An 11,099-nucleotide genomic window follows, 5' to 3' on the forward strand; every position below is an offset into this window, starting at 1 on the left:
CAACCCCCTGATCTGCCCTGCTCTGTGTGTGACAGGGTAGAGCCATAACCTCTCCATCAGCCCTGCCCCGAGTGTGACAGTGGTGGCGCCCCAACCCCCCTGATGGGCCCTGCTCTGTGAGTGACAGGGGGCAGCGCCCCAACCCCCTTATTGGCCCTGCTCTGTGCATGACAGGGGGCAGTGCCCAACCCCCTGATTGGCCCTGCTCTGTGCGTGACAGGGGGCAGCGCCCCAACCCCCTGATCAGCCCTGCTCTGTGCCTGGTAGGGGGGGGCTCCCCAACCCCCTGATCGCCCTGCGGCTCTGTGTGTGACAGGGTGCAGCGTCCCAACCCCCCACCCCACGGGCCCTGCTCTGTGTGTGATGGGGTAGAGCCATAACCTCCCCATTGGCCCTGCTCTGTGTGTGACAGGGGGTGGCACTGCAACCTCCCCATCGACCCTGCCTTGAGTGTGACAGGGGGTGGTGCCCCAACCCCCCAATCGGCCCCACCCTGAGCGTGACTGAGGGTGGCATCGCAACCTCCCAATCCGCCCTGCTCTGTGCATGACAGGGGGCGGCGCCCCAACTCCCCAATCAGCCCTGCTCTGAGCCCGACCAGGGGCTGCACCTAGGGATTGGGCCTGCCCTCTGCCACCCAGGAGCAGGCCTAAGGCAGCAGGTCGTTATCTCCTGAGGGGTCCCAGACTGCAAGAGGGCACAGGCCGGGCTGAGGGACCCCCCCCTAGTGCACAAATTTTTGTGCACCGGGCCTCTAGTGTATATATAAAAGCCTAAGTGACCATTGCAACTGGATGACTAGACGACTGGCTGGTAGCTATAACATGCACTGACCACCAGGGGAAAGATGCTCAACACAGGAGCTGCCTCTCCTGGTGAGTGCGCTCCCACAGCCAACTTCCAGTGGCCAACCAACCTTTTGCAGTCCCTCCCCTGGCCAATCAGCCCTGATTGGGACTGGGTGAGACAGCCCTGATCAGCCAGGAGGGCCTCCACCCATGCACAAATTTGTGCACTGGGACTCTAGTAATTATATAAAACAAAATACAAAGGCTCTTTAGTGCAATAGTTCAATTTCTATGGGTCCAGGCTTCTGGAAAAAACAAAATTAATGGGGGCCATTTTTAGTTTTCCAGAACCCTGGGTAGTTCCTGGTGATTAATTTTTATATTTTGAATTAATTTATTTTATATGTTTTTATTGAATTTTTGGAGAGAGAGGAAGGAAGAGGGAAAGAGAAAGAGAGAGAGAACCATTGATGTGAAAGAGAAACATCGTGACCCATGTATGCACCTCCACTGGGGACCAAACCTGTAACACAGGCCTGTGCCCTGACCAGGTATGCAGCCAGTGACTTTTCAGTGCAGGGGACAACTCTCCACCAGCTGAACCACACTGGCCAGGGCCAGGTGATTGATTTTTAGATCGAATTTTCTCAGCTTTTATATGACTTGTGTTGCTACCACACTTCAATAAGTTCTGTTGTTTATGAGATGAGACTTTTGTGATGAATCAGGGCTGTCTCTGGGGGAAAACCTTCATTATTCAAACAGTTTAGAGGGTTCTAAAACAGAAAACTGCGTGGCTGTAAATTTCAAATGGCTGTAATTCTCCCTCACCTCACTGGGAAGCTGAGATCTATTCCAAGCAAGTTTTAGTAAAATGGTCTTGCCATTTCAAACTAACATCATCTCTCTGGGGCATTAATATTCTGTCAAATTTATTGCTGGCTGCATTGCTGCTTATGTTCTTCCTAACAATGGGGGGTGGAGAGAGAGGGAGAGAGGGAAGAGAGGGAAGAGAGGGAGGGAGGGAAGAAGAGAGAGAGAGAGAGAGAGAGAGAGAGAATGAATAGCAGAAAGAACACATGGTACATTTGAGGCACATCCCTCTCTTGCCTTTGCTTTGCCTGGTTGTGCAGAGTAAGCAGGTTAATTATTGCCTTGAAATTGTTTTATGAAAGGTTTACATCTTGACATCTGCTGAGTCATAACATCAAAATGGTTTTCCCACGTTGCCTGTGAGATAAATCAGGTAGACTCTTCAGTAGCAGTATTGATTCTGCATTAATCACTCAATTCCTGTGCAAGTCTTCCACAGTGCATGAGCCTGTTATTCCTTCCAGAACGCTGAGGTAGAGATGTGGCCTGTGTAGATATGAATGTAACTCTGATAAATCTAAGTGTGTTTTTTTTATATAACTTGCAAATTAACTGTATAACATTTGGCTGTTGGTGGTTGGTTGGCTTGCTTTATTTTACTTTGCTCTCATTGATCCCAGTCCTTAATAGGCTAAAAATGTTATTATTTGAATTAAAAGGTGCCCTACATTACTCAGTTGATTTTCAGTTGATTTTCTAAATTATTTATGTAAATGGTGATGGTAAGATTTTCTTTCACCTGTTGTGATCCTAACACAGTATAGTTGCTTTACATTCTCACAATCATAGAGAGGATAAACCCAGAATTTTGTTATAAAATTCAACATTTATAAAAATAACTAAATATTTGCTATAGAAAATATTTGCTTTCAACAAGTAAACTACCTCTTAATATAAAGAAAATATACTGTCTTTTATGGTTTAAAATTTAAGATTATAGACTTTAAACCACTTCCTTTGCACAACCTGATTAGTTTTATCCCATTTATTTACTCTATTCATTATTATGATAGCTAAAGCATTGCATGCTAATTTGGAAGAATATTTGAAAATAAATAAAATGCAAGGGATATGATATTTTGCTTCTAACTAGGACAAAGAAAGTCACAAAAGATTTCTGTCTCTGACAATCAAAACAAGCCCAATAAACTACAAAAAAAAAATCACAGTTTTTCTGAGCCCATCAGAGACTTCTACATGCAAAGAAACCATGATACAAATTCTAGAAGGTGAGGAGTCTGGACACATCTGGGCAGAATGATGAGAGAAGGAGGACTTTGCTATTTGCGGGAGTAGGAAGAAACAACCAAACCGTTAATATCCTTTTAAGAGCTGTGTCTTGGCCTACATGAAAAATTAGAATCCAAGGAATCCAGACATAGAACAAATGTGCACTCTTCCTCCAACTCTTCCATGGCTCCTCACCATGTGCTTTGAGGGAAAGGCTGGGTGCAGAACAGGTGAGCTGAGAAGACAGCCACTAGGCTTGTGTGGCTCCCACAGCTACAACTACTATGTGTAGGTTGTTCAATCTGGCGCCCTACCTCTAGCAACTCATCTTTGTCAACTAAAAGAGAGAGTAACTATTTGATAAGTTAGCCTCCTGATTTAAATCAAGGTTTGTTTCTGAGTCAGGAACACTTTTAATCAGCCAAGTTACTGCCCTGGCTCCTTGTTAATACAAAGTGTTCACCAAATACCACATATTTGAGAAGAATTAGCCTTATTTAAAAATGAGAAGTAATAAAATAAACAAACATAAAAATTTAAGATCTGCACAGCAAGAGCATTAGGAAAAGTAAGAAAGAAATGGAGGGAAAAGAGAAATAAGACACAGACGTTAGTACAACCTTTCTTCTGTAAATGATGTTGAGCAGGAAGATCTATTGGGGAGATGTTTGAAATAATAGGTATGTGGAATTTCTCCATTGTCTTTCATATTTGTTTTTTATTCGCTAGAGATTACCGAGACAATGAATCGTGATTCAGCTGAAGGCAATTCGGCTCCATTTCCATCATATAAGGACATGGATGCCTGTAGGAGTTTATCTAGTTCCCTCTTTATTCTCTTTCATCCTGTCCACTCTCAAATAAGAAAGAAAGGAAAAGGAAAAGGATGCTTTTCTGATATAAGAAAGTAGCTTATTATATTTACGTCATAAGGAAAACAAGACAAGCATGTTACCAAGTACATTGTTTTAAACAACATTGCTAATGGGAAGTTAGTTCAGCTATTAACCTTCGACCTGTGCTCAATTCACAGGCACCTCTGTTTCAGAGAAATGTCATCGAACTGTGCTCTGGAGCTTCTGACTTGTTAACTTTGAAGTGACTGCAGGGGGATGTTTGCAGGGAAAGCCCAGTGAGAAGGTTAGAAGATTCTTGCCTCCCCAACTGCCCCGGATGGACATCTGAAACATCATGTTATTTAATGACTGGAGTGCAGGATAATGAATTCCTTCAGGAATAAGGGAGACATTTTAGGAAAGTTAGAAAAAAACAACAATACTTTTTGAACAAAGCATAAACATTTGCTTTACTCCTGCAGCTCCCTGAATCTAAGCTGTATCTTATGAACATTCGGTTTAAATTCAAGCACCTTTTATGAGATTCTGCAATATGGGAAAAAATGACTAGTGTGACCAAACTGTTGATTGTGGCTCTTTCGGGGTGTGGTTGCTTGTTTTTGACTCCTTTCCACATTTCTATACTGTGCAAACCTTCAATCACAATCATGTATTACTTTTGCAATGAGGAAAATCTTTATGAAGATATTTTATATTCCTTATGATAGTCTCATTGTGTTCAAATTATGTACAGAAACATTGCCAAGAACAGTAATAGGAGTCAATACCTAAATGCTTTCCATGTTTGAGCACCTCAAGTATTTGATTACTCTAATTGCTAGCAATTCTGCCTTCTATCTCTTTGTTTCTCTAGTCCCTGCCTCTGTTCTCTGACCCTAGAGCAGTGATGGCGAACCTATGACACACGTGTCAGAGGTGACACGCGAACTCATTTTTTTGGTTGATTTTTCTTTGTTAAATGGCATTTAAATATATAAAATAAATATCAAAAATATACATCTTTGTTTTACTATGGTTGCAAATATAAAAAAATTTCTATATGTGACACGGCACCAGAGTTAAGTTAGGGTTTTTCAAAATGCTGACATGCCGAGCTCAAAAGGTTCGCCATCACTGCCCTAGAGCCTTGCCCTTATTATTTAAATTGCAGACTATAGATGAGCAGCCTAGACATCACATGGAATATTCAAAGGTTAACACAGAAGGGAGAATTCAAAAACCCACGTTCATAATGAAGTCTATTTTACTTAATCCAGGTCATAATAATTAATTTTTCCAAAGATAGTCAGGGATTTAAATATAAACCCAGAAGAATGTCCTTAGTCAGTGTGGAACAATTGAGAAGAATATAATGATGATGACAACAGTAACACATTACCATTTATTGAGAGAGGGAGGGAGGAGAGAAAGGAAAGAGAGAGAAAGAGAGAGAGAGAGAGAGAGAGAGAGAGAGAGAGAGAGAGAGAGGTGCTGGTGGATTTTTAAGAATCCAAAAGGCAACAAATAGAACAATTTATGTTAATCTCAGAAGTTTTAATATCAATGGCTATCAATTTCAGCTATTTTGTTTTTGTAGTCTCCTTTGGAGGCTTAATGGAATTTGTGAGATTACCCTTTGAAATTTTTAGTCAGATTTAGCTGCACTAAAGGATTATATTTCACAAAAAAATAAGGTTTTATTTTACCTATTCATGATTTCTTTTTAGATTCCCACTGTGATTCAGAATCAAGATGGTTGCCAGCATGCCTAGTATGCAAATATGGTACCCACATTGAGAATCTCAAGTGAGGAACTATCTATCTACATCTTCCCTTGCTCCCATACTTTACAGACTATATAGTGAACTGGAAAGTACACATGATACATATTAATGAAAAAAAAACATGCAGCATAAAACCATAGAAAGTCACTATTAATGATATATATTCACATGGACAAAAAAGTTCTAAAATGAGTACAATGATCATCTTTAGGTAAGAAAATAAACTTCATTTTTTGCTTTAAACTTTCTAATTTCCAAAATAAACATGTGTTTTATAGTGAAAGGAAAGTTACTAAAACATAGAATAAAAAAGTATAACATAGATTATTAAGGCAATAGATTATAAAGTTTAAGAGGATGGTTCAGTGGATGAAGTACTACCTCCTGAACTACTGTAGGTGGCCCTAGGGCAGTGGTCATCAAACTGCGGCTCGGCAAACCGCGGCTCGCGAGCCACATGCGGCTCTTTGGCCCCTTGAGTGTGGCTCTTCCACAAAATACCGACTTCTGCGCATGGGCCACGAAGTTTCAATTGCATTGTACGTGCGCGCCCGCACGTGGTATTTTGTGGAAGAGCCACACTCAAGGGGCCAAAGAGCCGCATGTGGCTCGCGAGCCATGGTTTGCCAACCACGGCCCTAGGGAAAGGAACTGGAAAATTTATAGAATTTAGGAAGAGAAGGAGAAATAAGAGCATGCTTCATGGATGAAATTGTATGAGGAAAAATACATGCACAAAGTAAAATACTTTGAGTTGTATTGGCCTGTTTAGCAGAAGCAATACAACAGCTATTTAAATGCCCATTGATTTACTCAATAAGTATGTATTAAGAGCCATGTTGTGCTAGAACCCATAGGGTCTGGAACAAAAATGCCAGGTACAAAAGGGCTGCTGTTCTTAAGGGACTTACAATTTTGTAGAGCCATGCATAATAGTCAATAATTACAGAATGGAAAACATCAAGGTAGACGCAGTCATAGCCTATGGTAGAAACACAGATTGGTCTCTAACATAGACTTTGGGATCAAGAACAATTTTCTAGGGAAAGTCATGCTGAAACTGAGATCTGAAGTATCAGCAGGATGGCCATGGCAACTCTAGACAGAATTTCCAGCACCTTGGGAAGCATAGAACTGAAACAAGGGAGAGGAAAGCAGGTAGTTTTCTGTGGTGAGCATCTCCCAATAAAAACCTTGGGCACTGAATTTCAAATGATCATCCCTAGTAGATTATACTGCATGTGTGTTAGCACTATTTGATGCTGGAGGGATTAAGCATGTCCTGTGTGTAACTTCACAAGAAGCAGGCTCTTGAAAGCTTGACCCTGGTTTCTCTGGACTTTGCCCCATGTACCTTCATTCTTTGTTGGATTCACTCTTTATCCCTTTGCTGTAATAAATTTTATGCTGATTTTTTGTGAGTCTTTCTAGCAGTAACTAAACCTGGGGGTGGAGTTGGGCCTCCAAATACAGGAGGATATAAACTGGACTAAAGGAAATTTAACTGCAGTAAAATTTTACTTTGGATTACTTGATTCTGGTTCTGAAGATTAAAGGCTGCATTCTTATGTGATACTTTCAATGTTTAAACTTTATCAATTTACCCCTCTAAGCCCTAAACTTTAATTTACAGTGTCTGGGGGCTAAGTACTAGAGATTTCAGTAAATCTTTATTTTACGTTTTTGAATGATTTCAACTTTTGATGGTGAATGCAGTTGGGGATTTTGGGTTATAGAGTAATGCATACAGATTTGACCCTCCTTAATAATTTTTGTTATTTTCAATCAGTGACATGGTACACTTCTTTTTAATATATTTACAGTATAATGAGTTCATGAGAACCCTGCTATAAATATGTTTAAAGACTGAACATAATAATAAGTTGCGTATAGAAACTGACATGCATAATTCATTGATGGTAAGTATTATGCAAGTCCCGAGCTCTAGAGAATGGTAAGATAAAATTTTAATGAAAGTTTTTGCAACCCCAAACTCACCTATGCTCTTGAGTAACGGGAATATCACTTTCTCAAAGTGGATCTGGGCAGCTAAGTTGCAAGTTCTCAAGGAGACATGTTCATGAAAGTTCTTATGGACCTGTGGGAAATTGCACTGAATTTCCATCTATCTTGTAGTTGCAACTATGAGCTTTACTATTTTTGTTTTTTAAAAGAGTAAAAATAACTATTCCTGAAAGTAACCATTGAAAATGATTCATTAGTCACTTGACCCAGAAACCCCAGCAAAATCATGCAAATTGAGAGATTCAAATCTTCCTGTTCACTTTAAGAACACTCTTGAGACTGCCCAGGCCAGCAAGAGTATGTATATTCAAAAGGTCACTAAGCATCTGAAGGAAGTCACTTTACAGAAGCCATGTGTGCCATTCTGTTGTTACAATGATGAAGTTGGTGGGTGTGCCCAGGTAAACAAGTGGGGATGGACACAGGGTTGGTGACCTAAAACACTGCTGCACTGTTTTAAGCTGCACAGGCTTAAAAATGCAGAAAGTAATGCAGACATTGAGGGTTTAGATGTAAACTCTCTGGTCACTGAGCACATCCAGGTGAACAAAGCTCCCAAGATGCAGTGCAGAACTTACAGAGCTCATGGGCGGATTAACCCAAACATGAGCTCTCCCTGCCACAGTGAGGTGATCCTTATTGGAAAAGAGCAGATTGTTCCTAAAACAGAAGAGGAGGTTGCACAGAAGAAAAAGATATCAAACACTTATGGCCCAGGAGTAAATTCAGCATAAAATAAATAGCAATAAATGTAAAAACAAAAAATAAATGAATAAAAATAGCATTTCTCAAAGAGGCTCATTGAATATGTTATATTAGTATTAGCACCAAGATTATTATTAATAATAATATGTTACAAAGTAGCTAATATAGTTGGATTTTTATCTATAAATCATCTGGTCTCAAAGGAATAAAGTATTCTTTTTAGGACAATTATTCATTTTTAAATGGTACCCAGGAGCTTATAATACTCCACAAACTATGGAAGATTTGATGGTGAGGGTGCAATTACTACCTTCCTAGCAATCTAAAAGTAATATCATATATATAGCTTCCTAGGGGGCCAAGGAATGCTGTTTGAGGGTCAATAAAATGTAAATGTTAATAAGTAGACACAAAAACTATGTCATTTCAAGTATTATGTGGTATTAGCTATTCATCGAAGACTGCATGAAGCCTTGGCTGGTGTGGCTAAGTCAGTTGAGTGTGGTCCCATGCACCAAAGGTTGCAGGTTCAATTCCTGGTCAGGGTGCTTGCAACTGACCTATTCCTCTCTTTCTCTCCTTCTCCCTTCCTCTCCCTCTAAAATCAATAAAGCACATTTTAAAAAGAATGCATTGAGCAGTTAAATATGTGTAATCAAAAAGCAAGAAGCTCTTTTTTAATGTTCCTGTAGAGAGTCATAAAGAAAAAAGAAAATAATTGCCCTGAACAACAGAAGCAGGCTGTATTTAATTTTCTTTGCTTTATTCTTCTGTTGAAATCCAGCCTTGTCTTTGCAACTTGGGCAATTCCCAACAACAAAACTAGAGGGTGTGTTGTTTAGCGAGTGTCCAAGGGGGATGGAAGCCAGACAAAGAGCAGCTCTTTGTCCAAACTGTGCAGGGGAAGCCTATCTTGTAATACATTCAGTTTAATGTTGTTGCTTACAGCCTGATCAACCTTGCAACTGTATTATCCCCTTTCTGCAATGCACCTGAGCCTATTCTTCGTGTATTTGAATCAACATTAGCTACTTGTGCTCCCCAAAGTTCTTGACATCTTGCCTTGACAATCTCAGCCATGATCAAACTGAACCCAGAATGTATTTGTAAAAAAAGAAGTTTCAGAAGGGACTATGCACTTGTATAGAATATGTTTAGCTGTGTTGTTTTTTAAAGGACACATCTACCAGAAAAAGAAGCAGAAATAATTCTTAGAACTGCATAAATGCATTATACTTCCATTCAGCTGTAAGAATTCTGAGACAAATCAGGTTACAAAACATGTGAAAATTAAAATTTAAAATATTTATACATCACAAAGATAGCTGAAGCATAAGAAAGTCAGGCTGGAGATTTCTGCCAAGAGAAATAGAACTGATATGTCAGATTTGGTGACAGATTACTTATCATTCCAATTACATATACATTTTTTGGCAGTTTATTCTCATGGGTAACACTGAGCATTTTTCTCGTTAATAGTAGTTTTGAGGCAGTGTTATTTGCACTAACAAGGCATATTAAAATGAAAGCAGTGACTACTACAAAGCAAACAAATGTTCTAATGGCCAGGGGATCCTGGCTGGGGCCAAGCTGACAGTTCAATTATCCAAACAGGTTATAAATGACTGCATTGAAGACAAATGCCTTTTGGTTTCCCTCTCTGGGTATTGCTCAATAAGATTGAGAAATGTCAAAGAAAAGATGCCTTCTCTCTAAATAACTATATATATTTCTGAAATGCAATAAAGGTGTGTGTGCATGTATGTGTGTGTTTAAGAAAACCTGGGGCTTGCGGCATTTTTTTAAAGGACAAGTTAACAAGAGCAGGTTACTAGAATTTCAACAACTGAAAAGAAAAATTCTTTTACCTGTACCTTCATGAAATTACAACAAAAGTATTGTCAACGACAAGATTCTGAACAGATCTTCAGAAACACCACATAAAAATTGGGCTTTATCTAGTGGTTAGTATGAGCTGTGAGGACAGTGATTCTAGTTTTTACTTTTTTTTTTTTTAGTAAACTAGAAAATACCAAATGACATTTGGGCCAGTCACTCCCTGATTAACAAAATACCTCATTTCCCTGATGAGGTTGCGTGAAAAGCACAGCTATGGATGGAATATGTGATTGAAGGCCTCAACTTGTTTCTGTTTGTTTTTCCTAATTACAGAGGGACTGTATCTTATAAAGTGATATGGACCAAAGTAGAAGAGAACTCTTCTGTGTCATGTGACATCATTGTGGAGGTTCACAGAATTTGCGAAGATTCCATACAAGAGGGACGTCATCACAGCATGGGAGCAAGAGCACACGTTTCAGAACCAGGTTACCTTGGGTTCCAAGCAAGCAGTGCAGCCTTGACTGATTCATTGAAGATCACTGACCTTGATGATCTGTCTCTGAAGTAGCACTGACAATATGAGCATTACTCAGGAATAGTAAACCAATGCTCATAAACCCCTGGCACAATGGCAGGGCATCAAGATGCGTGTTTGATGTTAGCTATTATAATTCCAGTGAACAGACAGAGAGACATACGGTCATTTGTGTAGGGTCTGAGTGTCACGCACACCGCACCCTCTCTTACTAAATCCTCCATTCCTGTCATGTAACAGGTGCTTAGTGAATATGGAATGTGCCAGATACCAGCTGCCGAGTGGGAATAGGCCAAACAACAACAACAAAGGAGAGTCTAAAAAGATCAAAATGTGGTAAGAGCAATAGGCAAGCTAACAATAATGTCAGTCCAGGGAGAGGTATACACTAGATGCAAAGGAGGACATGAGGACAGAGGCACAGAATCCAGACAGGTAGGCTCACTAAAGAAAAGACCTCCCGGGAAGGTCATGGTTGAGT

The 11,099-nt window shown here is 40.0% G+C and overlaps 1 pseudogene; it reads left to right on the plus strand.

Annotated features, from left to right (window-relative positions):
- Window positions 1–7,721: 7,721 nt before the first annotated feature.
- LOC102253514 lies at window positions 7,722–10,651 on the plus strand (annotated as a pseudogene).
- Window positions 10,652–11,099: the final 448 nt, after the last annotated feature.

The sequence above is a fragment of the Myotis brandtii genome, unplaced genomic scaffold (genome assembly GCF_000412655.1).
Source record: "Myotis brandtii unplaced genomic scaffold, ASM41265v1 scaffold383, whole genome shotgun sequence".
NCBI classification, from domain to species: Eukaryota; Metazoa; Chordata; class Mammalia; order Chiroptera; family Vespertilionidae; genus Myotis; species Myotis brandtii.